Here is a 13,953-nt window from a genome sequence, read left to right on the forward strand (position 1 = left end):
TTGCCCACAAAAGATGATGTCACTTTAAGAGGCTTTGTGGGCAAAGACGGAGCCTTTACGGTCGACGCAGACTCGGGTGACAGATGGCTCGCAAGCGTCTGTTCAACCCGAGGCAGCTGACCATAACCGTGTCTCTTACACCCCGCGATATTACTATACACGGACGTTTGCGGGGTGAAAATGCGTGCAGACACGGGCCGCTTCCAAGACCTCGACACCTCGGTGTGGAGGTCCGGGAAAAACGGCAGACTCCTTCGGGGAGGCTGAACAGAGCGCGCGGGGAGAAAGCGCTCGTCGAGTCTGCTTTTTACAGCAGCTCGCTCATGATGTTCATGTGGCCAGTCAATGTGAAGTCTGGCCACCGCTCTGCTCAGCACCTCCATGAGCTCCTCACTTGCAGGGGAATGAAGTGACGAGTCTCCACCCCCTGCATCGATGCTACAGACATCAACCTCCTCGGAGGAAGATAGCTGCAGTATCGCGGCCGCTCCCCGGGCGGGAGAAGCCGCAGAGCGGGCTCCCGAACCCAGAGAGGCAGCGCTGGATCTGGCGGGTGAAGGAAGAGATAGGGCGGGGCCCGTCTCCATCCCCTCCGTCAGATCCTTTTGCGAACCCCACGACATGAGTCGCCGCTGAGCCTCAGCCGCAGCGGGACCCGTGCCGTGGGGAGCGTTAACCGGGACGCCCTCCTCGAAGAGCGCCCGGCGGGATCGCAGCACGCGAAGAGGCAGAGCCTCACAATGCTCGCAGCCGGCACCCTCGAGTGCCGACTGCGCGTGCTGCTCTCCCAAACAAACAACGCACATCAAGTGTGTATCCCCGCTCGGGATGTAGCGTGAGCAGGGAGGAACACACTGTCTGTAACGCTGTTCGCTCGTCATACTTTTTTTCTCTTGTATCAATGTGGTGAATAGTGCAAACGTAACAAAACAGTCTGAACTCAGACACAACACAAAGACACTTGGACAGAATAACACAGAGCGCTTGTTGAAGGCAACAGAAGCTAACGGCGTGTGTTTGCTGGTGTGCTTTATAGCTTCCGGGTCTATGACGTCACCCGCCTATGACGTTCCGTCTCTCTATTGGACTGATGACATACGTGCTTCACGACGCAATCACGCAGGGGCGTTCCCAAAGCGGTGACGCAGCTCGAGTTCCCTTGAAGGGGAACTGCTGTAGTGCTCTGATGGTATGCCATGGATTGATTATTGTCTTTATATTCTTAAAGATCTTGGAAGAACAGACTTGAGAAGCTTTACGTTGGAAATGTTTATTGTTCTCTTTTCAAATTCTATGAATCAAACTTTCAATCATAGAGTTTGTTCAAATTCTCAAGAGTGGGTGATGAAAATTATGGAAAATTATTGTTTTTTAATCCTCTTTTTAAAGGGTTACTTCAGCGATTAGCATTAAGCTTTGTATCAGTAGAAACCCGGTAGTATATTAGAATGATCGTGCCCCCCGGGGGCGTGTTTCTTGAAGTCAAGTGCATTCTTGGAGTTGTTGTCTTTCATCCACATGAGCCAAAAATACATTTCCTGGCTTTTCTCAGTCTAGAATGCACCAACTTCTAAAATAATTTCACATTTCTACTACATAAATGACCCAATTTAAATACACCAGCGGTGAAGTACCTCTTTAATGAGCTAAACATGTTTTCTTTAACAGCTTGACTGTTTGCTGATTTCTAACCATGACATCTTTGAAAAGGGGAAGTTCAAACTGACCCTCCGCTATAATAAGAGTTGTGTGGTTTTGACGGCGCATTAAGCCTTCAAGTGTCCGCTGTAAAGAAAGACGATGTATGTGTGCTTGTTGCAAAGGTTGTGGTAGCCTTGGATGAATATTAAGTTGGCTTGAGTCCAAGGCGAGTAGCTTACCTTATATAGAATTACTATATGATGATGATGTCATAGCTTCTTAAGGCCGCGCCCCAGGATATGGCCAAGTATAAAAAGCTTTGTACATTGTTCTTTGGGGCCGCGCTTCGGTGAAGACTTACACGTTGTTTTGTTATTTTTGCCTTTTTGAATGATTGTCTTTGTATTATTCTGAAACTTTTAAAGTAAAAACGGAAACCATTCTGTGGTTATTCGCACAAACTTTTCAATTAATTCTCAGAGTGATTTTTTCCTGAAAATATCTTTATTGGTTGTGGTTTAGATATTTATATTAGTAACCTGCCCAGTGCACTGGAACTCAGATTGAGCTGGTTCAAGCACCACCGAGGACCCTGAAGCAACGCCTGACATCTTTAACCTGCAGGTGAGAACAAATTATGATTGTTAGGTTATGGGGATGTTTTAGGATGTTATACCAGTGTATAAAATACAACATTATACTATGAAATGAAAAGACATTTCTTTTAAATGTACACTTTTTAATGAGGCAGCAACATATGATAGATAGGACAGAACAAGATAGGCTGTTAATAATCTTTTATTGTGCTAAAGTTTTATAATATGAAAGGCTCCAATGTTTTATAGAGCAGCAAAGCGCTTATGCCAGTGGTTCTCAAACCTGTCCTGGACACCCCAGTCCTGCACATTTTGTATATCTCCCTTATCAGACACACCCAATTTAGTTCTTGCAGTCTCTACAAGCTGATGAGTTGAATCAGGTGTGATAAATGAGGGAGACACACAAAATGTGCAGGGCTGGGGTTTCCAGGACAGGCTTGATAACCACTGGATGCGCAGCCCGTGTGAAGAATGATGCACTTGACATGGAGTCACAGCGCACCGGCGCCACGCTCCGCATTGAAACCATAGACCGTAATTTTTTTTTTTAAACTTGCACTTTCCTCTGTATTCCTACCCTCACTTTCAGGATTTTGAACTGCTGTTAACCCTGTTGAATCAACGCAGCTTGTATCACGTCCCGTACTTCTATCTTACGAGCTGATTTTACTACAGAAATTTCATAATAATCAGCAATTAAGTACAAATCCGCTTTACGACACAATTCTAATGCTTCATACGAAGGCTTTTGTCAAAACGCATCAATACTAAATTCCATTATTCTATATCCCTTTCCCCGACACTCAAGAAAAAACTGCCAAAAAAAGCAAGAAGAGTCACGCAATCGCAATAACCGTATAATGTGCAAAAGCAAGAAGTGTCTCACAATCAGATTTTTTCAGTGTTTATTTGCAAGTAGTGCAACCTGAGAACACAGAACGATGCAGAATGCTTCAAGGTAAAAGGTTAACGTTACATAGGCTTCATGATCTGCAGCTCCTGAACCCATCCATTTGTGAACTGCAAATTTCATATGAATCCAAACCGTTAATAGTTCAAATTTTGTCCATATACCGGTCCCTGGCTTCCCTATTTAACGTATCCCGGTAAATTCCACATCCTTTTCGGGATTTTAACATAGTTTTTCTTTCTCCCAACTCTGCTTCTCCTCGTTCGATTTGCTGTATGTTTACATTCGCGAGGCCATCAACATGGCCGCCACGTCCCAGAATGCAACGCAGCGCCCGAGCCCTATTGCGATTGCGTGACTTTTCTTGCTTTTGCACATTATACGGTTATTGCGATTGCGTGACTCTTCTTGCTTTTGCACATTATACTGATTTAAGTATATTTATTGTGAAGATTGTGGTTATGGATGCAACAGACACTTATGGCTGTATTTAATGCACATTTATTTCAGCACAACACTAGGGCTCATGTTTGTCAGAGCACAACATACAGACACAATCTTATCGTCTTCGTCCTTGCTTGGCAACACCATGTGAATCGGTACTTTATCTGACAAAATAGTGTACTTGTTGCGGACGGTTCCAATCACCCTTTACACGTGAATTCGGAGGTGGGCATTTTTTCTTGTGCTCCCCACATCTCTTGCATCCAGCTGACAGCGCCCTTTTGTGAAAGCCGACGACTCTTTGTTACCTCGGATACTTGGTCTCCGTGGTTGCGCCTCCAAGCAGGAAAGCGGTGGAAAGTTAATCCATTTTTGACGCCAAATTAATCAAATTAAGACACACGACTGAGAGGGAGTACGTCTATAAACAGTGCGTAGTAGTCCGAGTAGAAGTAAAGGAGGCCATCAACATGGCCGCCACGCCAAGTAATGACGTCAGACGCCCGAGCCCTATAAGAAACTCTAAAGTGTGGATGCACTTTGAAATGGTAAAAGATGATCCAAAAAAGGAAAATGCAAGTTGTGCCAACAGCTCATGTCCTAGCACTCATCAACAACAAACATGGCTTTCCACTTAAAACGGGCAAGTTTAAGAGCGCACTGCAGCCGGCCAACGTTTACAAGTTGGTTTTCCCCGCACACAATTCGAAAAGACTCAAACGCACACAAGCAGAGTGAAAGAATGGATTTTTTTCGATCGGGTAGGGTACAAGTGTTTTCAAACATTTCAGCCGTTTCTAGTTTTAATTTGCTGTGAACATGTTTAGCTAAAAAAAAAACTGCCAGTTTAGCGTTTATTGTTGTTTCGGCAGTTAAAAAGAGAAATTTCACAATTCTGGCAAAACTTTCGTTGTTTTAATAATTTATTTATTTTTATTTTATTTATTGATCACTCAGGGTTACTTAATTTAACTGTGTATCATACCTTTATCATGTAATACTTATTTTGTTTGCCGTGGACACAATGACTAGAAAGTACACCAAAACGCAACATAAATTCACAAAATACACCAATTTAATTTGTTTGCTGTAATCCACAGCTTTAGAATCCATACGATGATCTTTATCCAGCGATCTTCAAACGCTCATTGGCTCTCGCCTGCTTCGTCACAGATTGCGACATGTTGTGTTTTAGTGTTTGAATGAGAAACGCGCGCGCCTTCAAATAGTGGAGTGAAGCTTAAATTAAATAACTTAAATTATCTATATTGCCAGAGAAGACTCCGACTGCAACACATCGTCATTTGGACTACTACTGGTACCGCTTTTGACATTTTCACAATAAAGAAATTATTGTGATTACACTTTTGTTATGTTTTTTCTTTATAAGTTCACCCTAACGTTACATACTTTTAAGAAATGGTTATGTGTAACTTAGGTTTAGAGGTTTGAGTGAGATTAGTGGCTCATATAATTGTAATGCTATATTGTTACTAAAATTTAAATTTTCCAAAACATTTCTGCTCATTAAGTTGTATTGTCAGTTTTTATTCTCTGTTTGTTATGTTTGGGTTTAGGGATATAACATGTATCTATAAAATGGTAAAAGGGGAATTGTACATCTTTTTTCATGCTATAAAATATATTTTCCGGGTTTTTTTTCTGTAATACATTATACGTTTCTTTCAATTTTAACCTTACCTTAAACCATTTATACATATACAACAAAAGTATGTTTTGTGTCCGTAAAAGCTGCTTATTCTGGTCAATAAAACTTAAATATCACTGAATAAGTTCCATAATTAATGAGGATTAAACTTTCACTTTAGAATAGGGGGTCAAATTGTCTTTATTAGTACTGTATTAATGGTAGTTATGCTTAATTATTGGCTTATTCTGGTTAATTAACTTAAATATCATTCAATAAGTGCAATAATTAATGAGAATAAAACTTTCACTTCAGAATAGGGGCTCAAATTGTCTTTATTACTCTATTTTAGCAATTTATAACGGCAAAATCAGCAGTAATTAAACATAATTACTAGCTTATTGTTCAGTTAATTTAACAAAAAATACAGATATATAATTACATAGCTACAGAAAAATAATATATGGCTTATTAATTTGTAAATAATGTCTAATATGCCCTTACTGTAATGTTAAATTAACCATTAATAATTATTGTGTCCATGCTTAACTAATGCATAATTGTGAACAAGCAAATCATTAATTACTAGTTTAACTAATGCATAATTACGGACCCTTTAAATGTAAAGTTAATAATTAATTACTAGTGTGTTCGTGCTTAACTAATGCTTAGTTGTGAACAAGTTAACCCTTAATTAATGCTTAACTAATGCATTATTCTGGAGCCTTAAAATAAAGTGTTACCGGATTAAATTATCAGTATTGTCTGTATGTAAACTATAGTCAATTCAGCATCCAGTGTCTTGATCTCACATATCAAGTGCATTACCATGTAGCTTTGCTGTGAAACTAGAGGGCATACTTAAAAGTGGTAGTACATGGATTTCCGTTCGGCACCTTAGTTGTGTGTGCGCAACTCTGCCTAAGTTTTTTACAGCGGACATTTTTGTCTATAGACTAGGCTACGTACATTTACTATTATTCATTCTTCATGTTTTACGTAGCAACGGGCCGGCCCACTTTGTCCAGTGGCCCACCAGGGAAACTCCCGGTGCTCCCGATGGCCAGTCCGCCCCTGCCTACATCTTGAATGGCCTGAGAGTGAATAAATCAATAGCAAATTGTCATTTTTGGGTGAACTATCCCTTTAAATTAATATTTAAATCCCTTAACTGATTTACATTACAGAAGAACTATCAATCAGGAGCTTATTAGTCTGGGGAAGTTGGAGATGTTTATTGCACATATTTTTTTCTCAACAGGAGCTGTAAGGAGTAACCAGCCCTCCATCAGTGCAGCAGATACTGAAATTGATTCTTACGCCAACCGTTGGTTTAATCTAGCCTCTGACCGCGGCGGCGGCCGGGGAGAACATGCAAGAGCCAAAGAGGCATTTACTGAGGTACATTTCAGATAGAAGAAGCATAGTGGAAGTTTGTGTTTTTAGCTATTACTGTTTTTCATCAGCATAACATTACAACGAGTTAAAATTACCAGATTAAAAAAACATTAATCTGGTCATGGTCACTCGCTGGTGTCTGAACACTGGTATTTTGAGTGGAATTTTTTTTTTAAATGTCTTAAATATCGAGGTTAGCCTGATGTGAAAACATGGAAAATGAGCAGCGGTCTTGACCGTCTCCTGACTCAGGAAAACTCCGCCTTTGTTCATGACCACACCTCAAGCCCCAGTTGGCCCACTTTGGACCAAGGTATTGGGTGGCCAAAAAAATCCCTGGCCGTTGGTCTTGAGGAAGCCGCAATAGCGACAGTGGGATCTCGACTGACCCTGGCACACACTAGCACGCTCAACTTAAATAAAGAATAGTTTACAGAAAAAAACAGCAGTGTCATTGTATAATTTTTTGTGCTAGATTTTGTAAAATAGCTCAAATACAGACAATAAAACTCAACTTTGGCTAAATAGTTCCATTTACAGTCAATCAATAGTCTGGCTCTGAACGCTGCTTCAGTGGAATTCAACAAAACTAACAGCTTTCTTCTTGGTCTTTTGTTTGTCGATGCCTCATGGGAATTAGATGGCACATGTGAAGTAGCTTGTAGTTCCATGGATTTCCTACCCATCTTGTTTGGCTCTTGGTGTGTTTGCGGTTCATAATATGAATTTTTGGGGGATTTTTTGTTTCAACCTTTCACTGCCACTTTTCTACTCGAAACCAAATTTTTTGGGACAAATAAATTCACAAGGCTTGTCACTACACAGCATTCACCATTCACCATTCAAATGTATTTTAAATATACATTGAGAAAAGTTCTGAGATTGTTTATCTATTTGTGTAGCACTGTTTTAAGCTTTGTGAATATTATGTAAGCACAAGAAGTAGAGACTTTATGAGGTTTATATGAACTTTGGTTTGAGTTCCTGTGCAAGATCAAAATGAAAGATAAGATGCAAAGTGGCACTGTTGTTGCATTGTTTTGTGTATTTATTAAGTTGGCTTGGAAGAGCCAACTTACTGAAATCCTAATAAACTTATTATTATTATTATTATTATTATTTTTCTTACTCAAATTTCTGACTCTAACTCCTCCTAGAGCTTTAACTCTACAAACTCCAAACTCGGCTCAGATCTTCAAACTAGTCTGACTCGCGTTGCTATATCTTTTCTAACTGATCCGACTCACGGTTTTCCTAAAAATGACGATTAAAACTCGGAAAAACTCCCATAGACTTAACATTGACGGAATGTTCAGATTTTCAAACTGTCCAACTGTCAAAAATTCAAATCTACACACTGAAGCCCAGACTCACTCCAACTGACATTCTATGAAATACATCTGAGCCATAGAGACTCATTAAACTCATCTATCTATCTATCTATCTATCTATCTATCTATCTATCTATCTATCTATCTATCTATCTATCTATCTATCTATCTATCTATCTATCTATCTATCTATCTATCTATCTATCTATCTATCATCTGACTATTTCTATCTATCTATCTATCTATCTATCTATCTATCTATCTATCTATCTATCTATCTATCTATCTATCTATCTATCTATCTATCTATCTATCTATCTATCTATCTATCATCTATCTATCTATCATATTAGAACGGGGTAAACTGGGGCAAATCATTCTAGAGCGGGGTAAACTGGGGCAAATCATTCTAGAGCGGGGTAAACTGGGGCAAATCATTCTAGAGCGGGGTAAACTGGGGCAAATCATACTAGCACGGGGTAAACTGGGGCAAATCATTCTAGAGCGGGGTAAACTGGGGCAAATCATACTAACGCGGGGTAAACTGGGGCAAATCATACTAGCACGGGGTAAACTGGGGCAAATCATTCTAGAGCGGGGTAAACTGGGGCAAATCATTCTAGAGCGGGGTAAACTGGGGCAAATCATACTAGCACGGGGTAAACTGGGGCAAATCATTCTAGAGCGGGGTAAACTGGGGCAAATCATACTAACGCGGGGTAAACTGGGGCAAATCATTCTAGAGCGGGGTAAACTGGGGCAAATCATACTAGCACGGGGTAAACTGGGGCAAATCATTCTAGAGCGGGGTAAACTGGGGCAAATCATACTAACGCGGGGTAAACTGGGGCAAATCATACTAGCACGGGGTAAACTGGGGCAAATCATTCTAGAGCGGGGTAAACTGGGGCAAATCATACTAGAGCTGGGTAAACTGGGGCAAATCATACTAGAGCGGGGTAAACTGGGGCAAATCATTCTAGAGCGGGGTAAACTGGGGCAAATCATACTAGAGCGGGGTAAACTGGGGCAAATCATTCTAGAGCGGGGTAAACTGGGGCAAATCATACTAGAGCGGGGTAAACTGGGGCAAATCATACTAGCACGGGGTAAACTGGGGCAAATCATACTAGAGCTGGGTAAACTGGGGCAAATCATACTAGCGCGGGGTAAACTCGGGCAAATCATACTAGCACGGGGTAAACTGGGGCAAATCATACTAGAGCTGGGTAAACTGGGGCAAATCATACTAGAACGGGGTAAACTGGGGCAAATCATACTAGAGCGGGGTAAACTGGGGCAAATCATACTAGAACTGGGTAAACTGGGGCAAATCATACTAGAGCGGGGTAAACTGGGGCAAATCATACTAGAACGGGGTAAACTGGGGCAAATCATACTAGAGCGGGGTAAACTGGGGCAAATCATTCTAGAGCGGGGTAAACTGGGGCAAATCATACTAGAACGGGGTAAACTGGGGCAAATCATTCTAGAGCGGGGTAAACTGGGGTAAATCATACTAGAACTGGGTAAACTGGGGCAAATCATACTAGAACGGGGTAAACTGGGGCAAATCATACTAGAGCGGGGTAAACTGGGGCAAATCATTCTAGAGCGGGGTAAACTGGGGCAAATCATACTAGAACGGGGTAAACTGGGGCAAATCATTCTAGAGCGGGGTAAACTGGGGTAAATCATACTAGATCGGGGTAAACTGGGGCAAATCATACTAGAGCGGGGTAAACTGGGGCAAATCATACTAGAACTGGGTAAACTGGGGCAAATCATTCTAGAGCGGGGTAAACTGGGGCAAATCATACTAGAACGGGGTAAACTGGGGCAAATCATACTAGAGCGGGGTAAACTGGGGCAAATCATACTAGAACTGGGTAAACTGGGGCAAATCATACTAGAACTGGGTAAACTGGGGCAAATCATACTAGAACTGGGTAAACTGGGGCAAATCATACTAGAACGGGGTAAACTGGGGCAAATCATTCTAGAACTGGGTAAACTGGGGCAAATCATACTAGAACTGGGTAAACTGGGGCAAATCATACTAGAACTGGGTAAACTGGGGCAAATCATACTAGAACTGGGTAAACTGGGGCAAATCATACTAGAACTGGGTAAACTGGGGCAAATCATACTAGAGCGGGGTAAACTGGGGCAAATCATACTAGAACTGGGTAAACTGGGGCAAATCATACTAGAACTGGGTAAACTGGGGCAAATCATACTAGAACTGGGTAAACTGGGGCAAATCATACTAGAACGGGGTAAACTGGGGCAAATCATTCTAGAGCGGGGTAAACTGGGGCAAATCATACTAGAGCGGGGTAAACTGGGGCAAATCATACTAGAGCGGGGTAAACTGGGGCAAATCATACTAGAGCGGGGTAAACTGGGGCAAATCATACTAGAGCGGGGTAAACTGGGGCAAATCATACTAGCACGGGGTAAACTGGGGCAAATCATTCTAGAGCGGGGTAAACTGGGGCAAATCATACTAGAGCTGGGTAAACTGGGGCAAATCATACTAGAGCGGGGTAAACTGGGGCAAATCATTCTAGAGCGGGGTAAACTGGGGCAAATCATACTAGAGCGGGGTAAACTGGGGCAAATCATTCTAGAGCGGGGTAAACTGGGGCAAATCATACTAGAGCGGGGTAAACTGGGGCAAATCATACTAGAGCGGGGTAAACTGGGGCAAATCATACTAGAGCGGGGTAAACTGGGGCAAATCATACTAGCACGGGGTAAACTGGGGCAAATCATTCTAGAGCTGGGTAAACTGGGGCAAATCATACTAGAGCGGGGTAAACTGGGGCAAATCATTCTAGAGCGGGGTAAACTGGGGCAAATCATACTAGAGCGGGGTAAACTGGGGCAAATCATTCTAGAGCGGGGTAAACTGGGGCAAATCATACTAGAGCGGGGTAAACTGGGGCAAATCATACTAGAGCGGGGTAAACTGGGGCAAATCATACTAGCACGGGGTAAACTGGGGCAAATCATACTAGAACGGGGTAAATCATACTAGATCTATCTATCTAAACTACTAAAACTCAAACTATTTCAAACTTTAAACTTTTCAAACTATTTCAAACTATTTATTTCAAACTTTTCAAACTATTTCAAACTTTCTGGTCTAGCTTTTCCAAGCCAACTTAAAGTTTGTCTCGACGAACTTTTTTATCTAGTTATTATTATTATTTTTCTTACTCAAATTTCTGACTCTAACTCCTCCTAGAGCTTTAACTCTACAAACTCCAAACTCGGCTCAGATCTTCAAACTAGTCTGACTCGCGTTGCTATATCTTTTCTAACTGATCCGACTCACGGTTTTCCTAAAAATGACGATTAAAACTCGGAAAAACTCCCATAGACTTAACATTGACGGAATGTTCAGATTTTCAAACTGTCCAACTGTCAAAAATTCAAATCTACACACTGAAGCCCAGACTCACTCCAACTGACATTCTGTGAAATACATCTGAGCCATAGAGACTCATTAAACTCATCTATCTATCTATCTATCTATCTATCTATCTATCTATCTATCTATCTATCTATCTATCTATCTATCTATCTATCTATCTATCTATCTATCTATCTATCTATCTATCTATCATCTGACTATTTCTATCTATCTATCTATCTATCTATCTATCTATCTATCTATCTATCTATCTATCTATCTATCTATCTATCTATCTATCTATCTATCTATCTATCTATCTATCTATCTATCTATCTATCATCTGACTATTTCTATCTATCTATCTATCTATCTATCTATCTATCTATCTATCTATCTATCTATCTATCTATCTATCTATCTATCTATCATCTATCTATCTATCTATCTATCTATCTATCTATCTATCTATCTATCTATCTATCTATCTATCATCTGACTATTTCTATCTATCTATCTATCTATCTATCTATCTATCTATCTATCTATCTATCTATCTATCTATCTATCTATCTATCTATCTATCTATCTATCTATCTATCTATCTATCTATCTATCTATCTATCTATCTATCTATCTATCTATCTATCATCTGACTATTTCTATCTATCTATCTATCTATCTATCTATCTATCTATCTATCTATCTATCTATCTATCTATCTATCTATCTATCTATCTATCTATCTATCTATCTATCTATCATCTGACTATTTCTATCTATCTATCTATCTATCTATCTATCTATCTATCTATCTATCTATCTATCTATCTATCTATCTATCATCTATCTATCTATCTATCTATCTATCTATCTATCTATCTATCTATCTATCTATCTATCTATCTATCTATCTATCTATCTATCTATCTATCTATCTATCTATCTATCTATCTATCATATTAGAACGGGGTAAACTGGGGCAAATCATTCTAGAGCGGGGTAAACTGGGGCAAATCATACTAGCACGGGGTAAACTGGGGCAAATCATACTAGCACGGGGTAAACTGGGGCAAATCATACTAGAGCGGGGTAAACTGGGGCAAATCATTCTAGAGCGGGGTAAACTGGGGCAAATCATACTAGAGCTGGGTAAACTGGGGCAAATCATACTAGAGCGGGGTAAACTGGGGCAAATCATTCTAGAGCGGGGTAAACTGGGGCAAATCATACTAGCACGGGGTAAACTGGGGCAAATCATTCTAGAGCGGGGTAAACTGGGGCAAATCATACTAGAGCTGGGTAAACTGGGGCAAATCATACTAGAGCGGGGTAAACTGGGGCAAATCATACTAGCACGGGGTAAACTGGGGCAAATCATACTAGAGCGGGGTAAACTGGGGCAAATCATTCTAGAGCGGGGTAAACTGGGGCAAATCATACTAGAGCTGGGTAAACTGGGGCAAATCATACTAGAGCGGGGTAAACTGGGGCAAATCATTCTAGAGCGGGGTAAACTGGGGCAAATCATACTAGCACGGGGTAAACTGGGGCAAATCATTCTAGAGCGGGGTAAACTGGGGCAAATCATACTAGAGCTGGGTAAACTGGGGCAAATCATACTAGAGCGGGGTAAACTGGGGCAAATCATTCTAGAGCGGGGTAAACTGGGGCAAATCATACTAGAGCGGGGTAAACTGGGGCAAATCATACTAGCACGGGGTAAACTGGGGCAAATCATACTAGAGCGGGGTAAACTGGGGCAAATCATTCTAGAGCGGGGTAAACTGGGGCAAATCATACTAGAGCTGGGTAAACTGGGGCAAATCATACTAGAGCGGGGTAAACTGGGGCAAATCATTCTAGAGCGGGGTAAACTGGGGCAAATCATACTAGAGCGGGGTAAACTGGGGCAAATCATTCTAGAGCGGGGTAAACTGGGGCAAATCATACTAGAGCTGGGTAAACTGGGGCAAATCATACTAGAGCGGGGTAAACTGGGGCAAATCATTCTAGAGCGGGGTAAACTGGGGCAAATCATACTAGAGCTGGGTAAACTGGGGCAAATCATACTAGAGCGGGGTAAACTGGGGCAAATCATTCTAGAGCGGGGTAAACTGGGGCAAATCATACTAGCACGGGGTAAACTGGGGCAAATCATTCTAGAGCGGGGTAAACTGGGGCAAATCATACTAGAGCTGGGTAAACTGGGGCAAATCATACTAGAGCGGGGTAAACTGGGGCAAATCATTCTAGAGCGGGGTAAACTGGGGCAAATCATACTAGAGCGGGGTAAACTGGGGCAAATCATTCTAGAGCGGGGTAAACTGGGGCAAATCATACTAGAGCGGGGTAAACTGGGGCAAATCATACTAGCACGGGGTAAACTGGGGCAAATCATACTAGAGCGGGGTAAACTGGGGTAAATCATACTAGAGCTGGGTAAACTGGGGCAAATCATACTAGATCGGGGTAAACTGGGGCAAATCATACTAGCGCGGGGTAAACTCGGGCAAATCATACTAGAACGGGGTAAACTGGGGCAAATCATACTAGAGCGG

General features: G+C 41.4%; 1 protein-coding gene across 1 annotated transcript in view; it reads left to right on the top strand.

Moving 5' to 3' along the window:
- Positions 1–1,978: 1,978 nt before the first annotated feature.
- The window catches only part of LOC307135108 (complement C1q-like protein 2), a 26,358-nt gene continuing 14,383 nt past the window's right edge, over positions 1,979–13,953 (top strand). Inside the window, exons 1-2 of the mRNA XM_079831288.1 lie at positions 1,979–2,265; positions 6,504–6,643. The gene's annotated coding sequence lies outside the window, so the exon portion shown is untranslated. The remainder of the gene's footprint in view (positions 2,266–6,503; positions 6,644–13,953) is intronic.

This window comes from Gobio gobio (genome assembly GCF_949357685.1).
Source record: "Gobio gobio genome assembly, chromosome: 12".
Lineage (NCBI taxonomy): Eukaryota > Metazoa > Chordata > Actinopteri > Cypriniformes > Gobionidae > Gobio > Gobio gobio.